Source organism: Monodelphis domestica, chromosome 2 (genome assembly GCF_027887165.1).
Source record: "Monodelphis domestica isolate mMonDom1 chromosome 2, mMonDom1.pri, whole genome shotgun sequence".
Taxonomy (NCBI): Eukaryota; Metazoa; Chordata; class Mammalia; order Didelphimorphia; family Didelphidae; genus Monodelphis; species Monodelphis domestica.
In genome coordinates this window covers 216,788,348-216,801,648 of record NC_077228.1, presented here as the reverse complement: position 1 = coordinate 216,801,648, position 13,301 = coordinate 216,788,348, and the positions used below count along the sequence as shown (strand labels likewise).

Below are 13,301 nucleotides of genomic sequence, written 5' to 3'. Positions count from 1 at the left end.
ACTCATCAAAGTTTATGAAGGAACTCTTTAATTCCTGGAAAATGGATTAGGGTAGTAACCATATTTAGAGTTGGATATCTTAATCTAATTAAGGTCACTGGCCATCTCTACAACTTAAAGGGACTGAATAGTTTAAGATAAATAATTCTCCAGAAAATGACAACATTGAAGTGATTATTGTTCAATCTGATGAATCAGAACCATTGGCTGAACTTTCACCTGAACTCTATTAACTATATTAGATCTTATTATTCAATTTTGTTTTTATTTTGAAAACTACAAATTGAAAATCAAAGATGGCTATATTAGAAATTTTCAAAGGAAGGATGGATTTTTGTCTGCCTTTTCTTTCTAAAAGAGATACTTAGAATTAAAATTAATTCAGTCAATAAATCTTTCTCTGGTAGATTTATGCACCAAACACAGAATGTTAAGTTTCTTCTTCCAAAAAGACTAGTTTCACTCCATGTAATAGCTAGATACGGTTACTTAGCTAATACACATGCTTAATTCTGAATGAGAGATTGTGTGTGGACAGCTTATCGAAACCCATTTAATTTTGGTCAATACATGTACTTAATAATGAGAATTAAATTTTGGAACCAATTATATGGATAACCCAACAATATCCCCTTTTTTTTATCTCAGTGCAATGGTCTCTTTTGCTATCTTGTTCTATGTCTACTTCCATCTTATCTTGGTTCCTAAGATATCTCTATTTTAGTAAATAGAAATACTCATCATACCAGATCTTTTGACTGTTATTCACAAGGCAAAATCATTGCAGGTTATAAAAGACTATTTATTTTTCCTGGCTACTTTGTAGACTGGGCAATTAGATGCCACTCTCCATCCCTCCCCACAGCATCATTATTTAGAATCTGGCCTGTGCTACTCAGAGATGTAGGGAAGAGGAAAGAAAGAGTTCAAAACCCTTCTTTTACAACTGGCTTGTGATGTTTAATTGCAGCTCAACAATTTATTTATAAAGGAAATAGTCAAGATGGAATAAAAACAGCAAATGAGAGAGAAAAAAAGAAATTATAGGGAATTTTCCCAGATCAAAAGGAATTGCCAGCTGCCTGAATTCACTTCTGGTACTGGAAGTCCACTGGACTGCCTCTGGGGCCCCAAAACACTGTGGCTCAGAAAAGAAGAATACTTTGAGGATGATCTGGATGGAAAGGCCACACATATACACACACACACACACACACACACACACACACACACACACACACTCACAAACATTCACACTCACATTCTTCCCCCCTCACCCCCCCCCAAGGCTCTCTGGTTGGTTTCTCATGACAGCAAAGGGTCAGTTGCTAAACTGGGCTTTATATTTAATTAGTCTGATTTTCTCCCTTGACAAAGATGTTCCTTCTTATTAAGTTAGGTAATAAGAAACATAGGTTAACTCTTTGTCTGAGGTACCATTTGGCCCAGAAATCCTACAGTAACCTCTGTCCTGGAGTATGATAAGGAAGTCTTGAGATATTGCAGCTACTGTATACAATGTTCTCCTATTCTACTTATTTCACTATGCATCAAGAACTATGTTTTTAATAATTGAAGGAAGCATTAAATTTCAGTTCTAGACTCACAAAAATAAGGCTGTGATTCTTTTTTTTTTCCTTATCCAAGTACACGTATCCCCCGAGATCTATCTCTGAACCCATTAGTTTAAGAACCCTTGTACTAGTCAATCTCCAGCTTTGCTCTCAAACCCAGGATGCTATGCCTCAGAGACAGAAACAAATGACTGTAAGACTTTAAAAGCAATTAATCTGTTTGAGAGGAATCAAAAGTTCCTGGTAAAGGCTTTACTATTCTGGTTGTGAAAAGGTTTGTTTATGAAAGATGGCATAGTATGTACAATTGAAATAAACAGAGTCAAGTGTGTTCACAATTCACTGGAATTCATAAGTAATTTAAACTTCTACCTAACTCATTTTAAGTTGAATATAGTCCCATTAAAAATGATGATAATAATATAATAACAATAATATTTGTCATTTTTATAATAATTTAAGGTTTTCAAGTCACTTCATATATCATTTCAGTTTGTCTTCCCAACAATCTTGGGGAACTAGGTATTGTTATTATCCTTTTACAAATGAGGAAACTGAGGAAGAAGGAGGTTAAATAAATAACTTGCCCAGGATCACAAAGCTAGTAAATGTCTGAAGCAGAACTTGAATTCAGGTCTTCCTAATTCCAAGCCTCATAATCTTTATCTACTGTTTCACCTTGCTGCCTTAATAAACTAGTTACAGAATGAGTGGAAGGAGTAATATCTACTAAGGTCCTTCCAGAGTCTGGGCTAGTTTTTCCCCAAAAAGGAGTGAAACTGTCCTCAAAACTTAACTGGATCAGAGAACTCAGGCTCAGGCCACTGACATGACTTTCTTGTGGCCTAAGTATAAACGCCAGTGCATAAGAATTGGGAGAAATTATTTATCCCAGATTTTATACATGCTTTTGAGTGGTAGATCAATGCAAAGGCAGAAAAGTAGCACTCAAAAAAATCAAAGTTATATCCTTATTGAATACCTTTTTCATGTTATAGCTAAATAAATATTTTTTTAATTAACCGATTAACTGATTTTTTTCACCAATTTTTTTAAACCAATTTCTCATTTAATTCCATTTCTAAATCTGAACCGCTAAACCATCTTGAGTCAAGTTTGGCCTACAGCAATCAAAAAAAGCAAAATCACTCTAGCTTCAATTCCATTTTACCAACTCCTTCAACACTGTTGAGTAGTGTGAGGAAGGTCTCTTATTCCAAGAGAAAATCATATTTAGGTTTTTTAAAACTGTAGTTCAGACCAGGGGATAATATCCTAAGGAATTAAGGTCCTCAGGTTTTCATATACATGATTTAAATTCAAGAAATATTTATAAATCACTTATTATGTGCAGGAAACTCTGCTAAGCACCAAGAATACAAGGATAAAAAAACAGACCTTGCCCTCAAGGAATTTTCATTATATAATCTTTACATTAATGTTCATTTCTATCAGACTAGAATGAAAGAAAATGTTCTAGTGGAGCCAATCAAACCATGAAAATTGAATAGGTTGGCAATGTATTGTTAAAGTCTTCCAAATTATTCACATCTAGGGTCCATAATGATGCAGTAGGAAGAAAATGCAAGGAAGGCTGGAATTTGGATGGACTCTTTGAGCTGAATTAATGGGAGGACATAAACAAAAGTTGCCCAGGATGGGCAAGGGATCATGATTATATGGATTAATGAACAGAAGACCCACATTAATGAAATCACAGATTCAGTAGAATCCAGAAATATTTAGTATATATTGGAAAAACTAAGAGAGTATCAGAAGTAGGAAAATTTAGACAGTATAGGATAAATAAGAGGCATTTGAGTCCCAAAACTTCTGCCTACGGCTCTGGACATATTTCACATATCTAGCCCAAGAAAATTCAATTAATTCCTTCCCTCCTAAAAAAAAAAAAAACACCCCAAAATGGGTGAGTAGAGGAAGAAAAGAAATGAGAGGCCAAAAAAGAGGAAACCAAGAATGACATGAAAAGTATAACTGTATTATATCTAGCATACCATTTGCCTTCAAAAGGATTTTCTATCTTTAATCCTCATGTCAAGGGAGACAGATTATAATTACTCCTATTTCATTAATTTGTACATAAAAGCACTATCACATACAACTCATTATCCTTTTTTAAAAATAGGTACTAAATGTAACACAGGAGCATCAACACTGTCCTAACTGTCAATGTCTCCTTCTGAACTTTCTGCTTTCCTTTGTGTATTTTTTGAATATTTGATTGAAAATCACTTTTCTTTCCTTTTTGGTATCACTTCTAGTCTCCTCATCCACAGCTCTTCCCTACAAAAAAAAGACGTCCTCTCTAGTAACACATAAGTATTGTCAGGCAAAAGCAAATCCACACATTGGTCATATTCATCTTGAACTTGCAGTTCATTGTGCCTGAGAAGGGGGAACAAGTATACTTCATCCTGATCAGTTCTCTGGAATCATTATTGGTAATTGCATTGATCCGAGATCTGAAGTCTTTTGAAGATTCTCTTCTCAAAATATTGGAGTTATTGTATAAATTATTCTCCTGTTCTTGTTCACTTCATTCTGTTTCGGTTAATATAACTTTTCTCAAGTTTCTTTGAATCTTTTTCTTCTCTTGCAATAATATTCCTTTATATTCATATATCATATCTTGATTAGGGATCTGGTGATAAGTACTTTATATTTTTAGTTCTTTGCTACAACAAAACATTCAGCTAAAAATATTTTTTGAACATGTGATTCTGTCATTCGTTTAAGGTATTATGTTTTTTAAGGCCCAATAAAGGTATATCTGGGTCAAAGAGTAGGCATGGGTTAGAGGTTTTTATTTTTTTCTTCCCATAACTGCTAGGTAAATTCATTGCTTCACCAACAGTGGCTTGGTGGGAGTCTTTCCACAGACACAAAAAATGTCATTATGCTCCCAAACTACACTGTATCCAAATACTTTGTAATATGTATTGACAAGCCCAGTTCTACATATTGGCTCCTTCCCAGAGACTTGCTCTCCTTTCAGATTACTTTACCTGAAGGGAATCTGGGGGTTTTCTCCTGCAACTGGCAGCCAGAGGAACAAGATCTCTTCTTTCCCAAGCACTCACCAGCTCCAGCCCTCAGTCAGGCTGACACCGACCTCTACCAATGAGGAGAGTCTTATACAAATGGAATTTGAGCTTCAAGTAACAAATACAAATTTCCCTGCAAACAGAGATTTGAACTAGTATAGGCATTATACTCTTAATGAATGGTGCTTAATAAATATTAATTGGTTAACTGGTAACTCTGCCAACTTGATTGGTGCAAGGTGGAGCCTCACGTTGTTTTAATTTCCATTTTTATTGTGATTAGTGATTTAAAACATTTTTAGGGTTGTTAATAGCTTGGATGTCTCCTTTTTGAGAACTACCTATTCACATTCTTTAACCATTTATCTATCAGCGATAGCTCTTCTCCTCATATATTTCCAACAATTAATTGCTTTAATGTGCACAAATAATACTAATAATAAATAATAGTGTTTATATAATAACTACTATGTGGCAGGCATTGTGCTAAGCACTTTTACAGATATTTCATTTGATCCTCACAGCAACCCTCAGACGTAAGTCCTTTTATTTCATTATTCCCATTTTACAATTAAGAAAACTAAGGGTAATAGCTAAATGACCTTTCCAAGGTCACACAGTTATACATACACACACATATATATATGTAAAACACCTTCATCACAGAATTTCCAACAATTGTTTTCCAATTCACTTTTTCTCTTATAATTCTAAACAGCATTGATTTTATTTATGTAAAATCATTTCCCATAGTTGATCTGCACAGAAATTTTGAACTGTTCTATTTTCAATCTTTCACCCTGCTTTAGGTACCCTGGTAGTACCCCATTCCCATATTTAAATTCACCCAAGGCATAAAAGACAATTTTGCTCTGGCCCCTTACTTTAAATGTGTGAATCAATGTAGGTTTGGAAGAGAAGAAACAGCAAGAAAGAAGAATGGCAAGTAGACAACCTAAGTGACACCCAGAACTCCCAATGATGTTGGGAGAAAGTGATGAAGGCCTATAGCATATTGGCTGCACCCACCATGGTCAACTTTGAAGAGAACATAGACAACAGTCAGAGATTGGTATTTATGAAACTGCAGTCTATTTTTCTGGAAGGATCTTCTGAATCAAAATCATATTTGAATATCAGGGTAACTGACTTTGTTCTCATCTTTCTTCTTGCCTCATAGAATCATTGTATTTTGTTTTCTTCACTTTGGTTTTCTGAGAATAAGATTTGGTAAAATTTTCCAACTTATATTCCAGTCTACTATCTTTCCATTTTTTAAATAGAAAGTCTAATGTCACTTTTTTTTTCTCTTGCTTCATTTCTTACCACCAATCCTGGAGTCTTTGTGGCCAAATCAAATTTTCTCTCCATAATTGCCTTTTTGTGGAGTCACTACTCTCTTAGAACTTCAGGTCTGGGCCAGGCTCTCTCCTCTCCTATATTCCTGAATGGGTTGAGCAAGCCATGTTTAGTCTTTTGTCTCTAAATTTATGGATGGCATTGTCTCTGCAGTTCTGGATGGGTTGGATGACATTAGGTTCTACTGCTCTCTCTCCCTTGCAGTGACTGGCTTACCTCTCAGGCTCTTGGTGGCCTAATACAGCTGCTGGTCTTAGTTTTTCTCTTCCTCCTTTTCTTTATACAACATCAAATAAAGAACTGACTTTGTCATTGATTAGCCTCAATGAGACATATGAAGCCACAGAGTTTCAGGGCTCTTCCAAGGCCCCCCAGAACAACTGCCTACCTGATCATTGATATTACCCTATTTCCTTCCCATGGCTTTGAGGGTTTCAAGTCTCACAATGCCTAGCATTGTCTTCCTCTGCAGTGACCTACTGGGAACTAGCTCTGTCCCCCACTGCTTTTCAATATAACAGGGCAGTGCTTCTTGGTGTGAGCTCCCTTTGACTTTAAGTCAGGATATCTGATTGTTTCAAGCCCTATTTACCAGAAGTCAGATTGGCTTTCACCATCATAACTAGATGCTCCCTTTTATGATTGAAGAAACTGAGTTCTGTGGAGGCTGAGCAACTTACTCAGAGTTGCTACATAGTATTGGCATCCTGACCTATGGCATATTACCTCAGCTGGCAATATTTTAATGAACCTTCTGGGCCTGTGATGTGATTCAAAATTTTTTTTAATTGTCTTAGATTGTGCAGTGCATCAATCTCTGATTGATGGCAATTGTGGTTCCTGTTTCTATTCAGTGTTCTTTATTCTCATTTACAGGGTTTCATTAGGGCTAAATTATTTTTTACTAAAGCTTCTTGGTGCTTTGCTTTCATTAGAAGAGGCTAATATGAAGTAAAGGAAAATTCTGTGAAAGTAACGGTAATAAATCAAGCTGTCTTAGAGTAATCAATCAAAGAGAGAATTAAGCTTCAAAAAGCAATGAGATTCTCTGCAATTAATGGGTAGAGAAAATGTCAAATCCCCAAATCTCTCCCCAGGGTAAGTACACATTCATAGAAGTTTTCTGGAAAGACGCTTGTTAGACTGTTTCTTCTGTGTGGTATTTAACACACACAAACACAGCAGCCATGTATCAGAACACCGAACATTAGGCTCAACCTCTTCTGCTTGCTGCTTTAGAGAGTAATATGAAAGGTAGAGAGGTAATGAAAGATTCCAGCTGTCAGAAGGGGTCGTTGTACACAGGATAGTCAAACAACTGACACTAAAACAAGATAACATGTTCTTCTATTTTGCAGGCTCTGTCCTCTCCAATCCAGTCTCAGCACTAGTGGCAAAATCATCTTTGTAAAGCCCAGGTCTGATCACATCACTTGGCCTGTTTACAACTCTTCAGTGACTTCCTATCACACCTAGGATAAAATAACCTCCTTAGGTGGGACTTCAAAACTCTTCACAGCCCACTTCCAGCCTCACTTTCTAGACTTATCTCACATAAACCTCCCATATGGAATCCATGTTCTAACAAAGCTGAATTTTCAATTCCCTGAACCTGATTCCATTCCCCACCTCCATATTTTCTCATGGGTTATCTCATAGGTCTACAATGAATTCCCTTCTTACTCCTACCTCTTCCTTCAAAGGTCAACTCAGATGCTACCTCTTATCCAGAAGTCTTTTCAGACACCCCTGTCCACACTGATAGAACTCTCAACCTCAAATTATATCGCATTTGTTATTCTGCTCAAATATGGTGTGCCCTAGTAAAATGCAAGCTGCCTGAGGGTGGGGGCCTGTTTTGGGTTCTGCCTATAAATTTCCAAGCCCAGCACATTCCCTTATATAAAAGCAGGAAAATTATAAGTGCCTACCAAATGAAATTTTAGGTTAAACACCAAAGAAGAATTAATTACCCATCAATGAAGGAAAGGGATGACAGATTACTAAAAGGAAAAGCATGTTAGAATCACCTCCTTTAGGTAAAAACAGTATCCATTCTTGGCTGTTTGTCACATTTTAAAAGAGGGGGGAACTGTAGAAATTTGTTATTGCATGTAATTGACAGGAAGGAAGGAAGGAAGGAAGGAAGGAAGGAAGGAAGGAAGGAAGGAAGGAAGGAAGGAAGGAAGGAAGGAAGGAAGGAAGGAAGGAAGGAAGGAAGGAAGGAAGGAAGGAAGGAAGGAAGGAAGGAAGGAAGGAAGGAAGGAAGGAAGGAAGGAAGGAAGGAAGGAAGGAAGGAAGGAAGGAAGGAAGGAAGGAAGGAAGGAAGGAAGGAAGGAAGGAAGGAAGGAAGGAAGGAAGGAAGGAAGGAAGGAAGGAAGGAAGGAAGGAAGGAAGGAAAGAAAGGAGCTTGGCACATACAAATTAGATCAGCCTTTAACTTCATCCAAGAAAAGGAGCCATTCTTCCTCACAGGAGACTTTCAGATACAGGATGAAAACTATGGAAAGAGGATTTTTTTTCCCTCTCCCAAGCAATTCAGACCACAGGATGATGACTATTTCCACATCCCTACCAATATCTCCCAAAGAAGATCCCCAAGGTGGGCTAAGTGGTATTGTGAAGAAAGGGGAGGAATTTTAATGTTGTGAGTTTGGGGAAAATATCTCCTTAAATTAAGTAACTACTGAGCCTAAGGAACCGAGTTGTGGGTTCTCTTTACTGGCAACAGCAGAATGAACAAAAGTTCATTATTTTAAAAATAAGCCTCCACCATCTTAGAGATTTCCTCCCAACACAAGGAATTCTGATAAAACACACCACCAAAAAAAAACTTTTCGACAGGAATAAACCTGGCCTGTGACCCTCAAGACTTGTATTCTTTTTTCCCCATCCCTGCTGGGGGCAATCAGTCCATGACGCCTTGACAGAGTCACGTGTGGTAGCTTCGGAGACCACAGAATGGTCCTTGGCGAGATGTGACTGCCCACTCTATCCCCTTTATCCTCTTTCATCAATGCCCCATACCTATGAATTGACATGATTATTTTTCCCCATAGTCTCAAAAGATATAATTCAAGAGCAAAACACCTGTATCCTTATTCCCTAAAACATAACCAAAAGATCAGACCCTCAATCCCATTCCCAAAAGACTATCATGGGTTAACTTTTGCTTAGGTACATAATTCCCAGCAAACCTGCAGCTACAGGCCAAGCCCAAAACTTTCTCATGAAGCCATTACACAAATCAATCATAGAGGCCCATACAATATGTACAGGTACAATACAGGTACACTAAGCTTCAATATGCCTCAGTGACTCAATTACACAAATCAGTAACTCAAACCCCCTAGTAAGCCACCCGTGACGAAATCATTTATCTTGTATTCTGTCTGTAATCACAATACAAAAATATAGAATGTTAATCAAATGATTTGTTAAAAGTTAATGTATCACTTTTCCAATTATCTCTCTTTGATTTTGTATACCTGCATGCCATGAAAATGGGTATAAAAATAAATCTCAGGCCTGGAAATGTCGGAGCAACTCAGAGATGCAAAGCAGTCCCATGGCCATAATGATTAAGCTGTCTTCCGTTTGTTATTTATTTTATTTTATTTATTTTGACTGATTATTCACCACCTGTCGAGAATCCTGGAGTCGAGAGTGGGGCTGGACCCTGACCACAGCACATCCCCAACTTCTTTTCTCTGTGGAATACTGATGATTGGCTATTTACTCTAAATGAGCCTAAATCTGTATTCTAAGAAGCTAGAGTTGTCACCAGCCAGCAGTCTGTCTTGTTGCATTAATAAATGTATTTTCTTTTCAGCTTGGCTACTTGCTTTATCTGATTTCCATTCATGTGATCCTGCTGATAAGTGAGATTTTCCCTGGGCTCTCAAGAACCCGGAGGCTAAGAAACTCTCACAGAACTCTATGGCTATTTATGGATGCCAAACTCAGAGCAAGGGATGCCCTAAACAAACGTGGCATTGACTACATGCAAGGATAGGCAACTTGGTGGTGCCAGGGGCCAAATTGGTTTTTATCCACTCTCTTGTGAATGTTCTTTTTTTAAAATACTGGTAAATAAAGTTTTATTACATTTAAAAATGTAAAAATATTATTCTTAGGATGGGATCAGGGAGTACAGTGTTTGCCAGCCTCTGTACTACAGCATGATCTGGTAAATATTAGGTTAGGTGTCTATACATAGGTGCTATCTACATTAAAACAATCTGGTCAGAACATTATTCCAAAGGGAGTATATAACTGGAAACTACAAATCATTTCCAAATCTTAATGTATCTCATCCTTTTCACTATCTGCCTCTTAAGGCAGGAGTTCTTATCCTAGAGTCCAAAAACTAGCCTTTATAATCTGGTTTTTAACCCTTTCATTCCACTGACACATCTTTCTTCCAGGTAACCAACGATCTCTTAGTTATGAAATCCAATTGCCTTTCTCAGTCCTCATTTTCCTTGACCTGTCTGGAATCTCTCCCTCTCTAGGTGTTCAGGACACCACCCTCTCCTGGCTTTCCTCCTACTTATCTGGCCACTTCTTCCATAAAAGTGTCATTTAGGTAATCCTAAACAGACTTTATCTTTTTTTATCTTTTTGCTTTATTGATTTTCAAAAAAGTTCTCTTGAACATAGTTTCCCCCATTCACTCCTTGCTCAAGTGAGCTATTCAGGCAGGAGGCAACAGCCAAAAGAATCACCCCATAAGGTCCCTAAACATCAAGAACAGTTTTGGAATCAGAAGCATCAGGTTCAAATTCTGCTTCTATTACCACCTGGGTGACTTTGGGAAAGTCAATAAGACATTCTGGATCTTAGTTTCCTCAACTCTAAAATGAGGGAGAGTGGGACTAGACAAGCCTCCACAGTTCTTCCAGCTCTAAATCTATGACCTTGGTCTATGCTTCCTCATGGAGAGAAAAAAGAACATCCAAATGAAATCAAAAGGTACTGACAAAATAAATTGTGTGTCAGTCCAAGCAGTCCCATGTGTAGAAGTCAGATTTTTAATTGTCAGAAACACTCCATTAGCAGCTGCCAGGTAGAGAAGGTGACAAACGGCCACTGATAATGGCGATGACATGTTTTCGCCACTAACTATTCCCCTATTCCCCATTCGGAGTGAGAAGCCTCTGAACATCCCTGGGAAGTGGAGAAACCACCAGGGAAGGCATGAGTGCCAGCATCCAAAGACTGGGCATTTTGGATAAACCATATCTTTCCCTGCAAGCAGCTGGGAAGATCTGGGCTTGAATCCCACCTCAGACACTTTGTGGCTATATGACCACACGGGACAGTGCCTCAGTTTCCTCATCTATAAAGTGGGGATGACAATAGTACCTTTCTTCCTGGGCTCTCAATGAGGATCAAATGGGATAATATTTATAAAGTGTTTTGCAAACTGTCATGTGATATTGAAATGATAATGACTATGGTGGTGATGGTGATGATGATGATGCCTTTGGGATGACTCACCTGCTTATGGGAAGCAGATTATTCTATTAAGAATTCTCAAAGGGAGGGAGGAGGCCAAGAGAGGAGCCCACGGCCTGGCCTGGCAGTAAGGCAGTTCTTATCTTGCAGTTCACACTGAGATGATAGCTAGGACCAAGTCCAGTATAGAATTCCTCAGGAGATGCTGGAGAAAAGAGAAAGGCATCCCACCTGGGCTGAGGGAGCCCTTCTTGGTCATGTTCAGGGTCTTTAGTGTTAATAGGGCACATGTGCTAGAGCAGGGAAGCCCAGATACCAATCTCAGCTCTAACATTTCCTGAGTGACCACTCACTGATGACCTCACTGGGCCTCAGTTTCTCCATGTGTAAAATGGGGACAACAATACATTATCTAACTCACAGAGTTGCCATGAGGCAAACGTTCTGGTCACTTTAAAGGGTACACAAGTATCAATTACATAAGAATGAGTTCTTGTTGTGGTTCTTCCAATGAATTTGAGAATGTTGCAAAAATATTTATATCTAGAAGATGTAAGCATTTTTATAAACATATATAAATCTATTATATATAATAAATACATCATTATTATTCAGTTATATAATGTATAACTAGTATATATTATATTATATAATAAATATAAGTATAAATATAAATATAAAAAGAGAAATATATTCTTTTTCCACAAGGAAAAAAGAAGGGTCTGAGGGGAGGAATTTTGGGATCCTTCCATGTGTTCTTGTGCCCAGGTCAGGGCTGTGGTCCGTTGATCCTTATCTATCTCCCAGAATCTAACACAGCCTAGTGTACACAGTAGGAATTTCATGCATGTTGGTAGAAGGAGGAAATGAATCTGTCCTTCCACGTGTGTGGGACTTGGCTACCTTCTCGTCATTGCCAACACTGTAGGAATTTGGTTACTGTGTTTGGGCTGACCTGAAATTTGCTGAATCCAGCAAGAGTTAAAAAGGTCTCTGCTAATGTTCCAGCCCAGCTGTCTACTGAGAGACCTAATACCTTTGGCAGCTTTCCCAACAGGACTTTGATCTGCAGATGGAATCTTAATAGCCCTATTGATCTGAACCTCTTCCCTACTCTTCACCTTGGATTATGACAGCCCAGAGAGAGCCATTTCAAACCAAGCCTGGGAAAGAATGGCTTGTAGAAAAGTTTAAACTCCATTTTCTTAAGGCTATCTGGATCCCAGGATGCTTAGACAACAAATAAGTTACAAATATTAACTTACATTTTTCACATGGCATTAAATTCTATCACCAAGTTATTCTAGACCAAGCCTAAGATGAACTAGCTCATTGATCAGGCTGAGAGTTAAAATGAAATGGAGAGGGCAGCTACCTGGCTCAGTGGATTGAGAGCCAAGGAGGTCCTGGGTTCATATCTGGCCTCTGACACTTCTTGACTGTGTGACCCTGCCCAAGTCACTTAACCTCCATGGCCTAGCCCTTACCACTCTTATTAGTATTGCTCCTAAGACAAAAGGTAAGGGATTTTTAAAAATGCAATGGAGAATTTGTGGAGCCTTTTAAAAGTCATCTAAAATCACTTCACTAATTAGGAATTAAAAGAACACAGTTTCAAAATTAAAAGGATATAAAATACAGCCACAAGTCGGGGCCTCAGGAAAAAATGACCTAACACCATTCTCTCTCTGCCAAGTCATTTCCCAAAAGTCCAAGGGGCCAAAATGGGGGCTTCATTCCTTTCAGAGACAGCCGGGAGTATGGACCCTGGCTGAGGCTACAGTCTAGTGTAAAGAGTGCTGGGTGGGACTGCCCAATGGGAGAGAGAGGAAAGAGAAGGGAT

At 38.1% G+C, this 13,301-nt stretch overlaps 1 protein-coding gene across 5 annotated transcripts in view; it reads right to left on the bottom strand.

The window, feature by feature from the left end:
* The window catches only part of SLC39A11 (solute carrier family 39 member 11), a 521,155-nt gene that overhangs the window by 244,338 nt on the left and 263,516 nt on the right, over window positions 1–13,301 (bottom strand). The window lies entirely within an intron of this gene.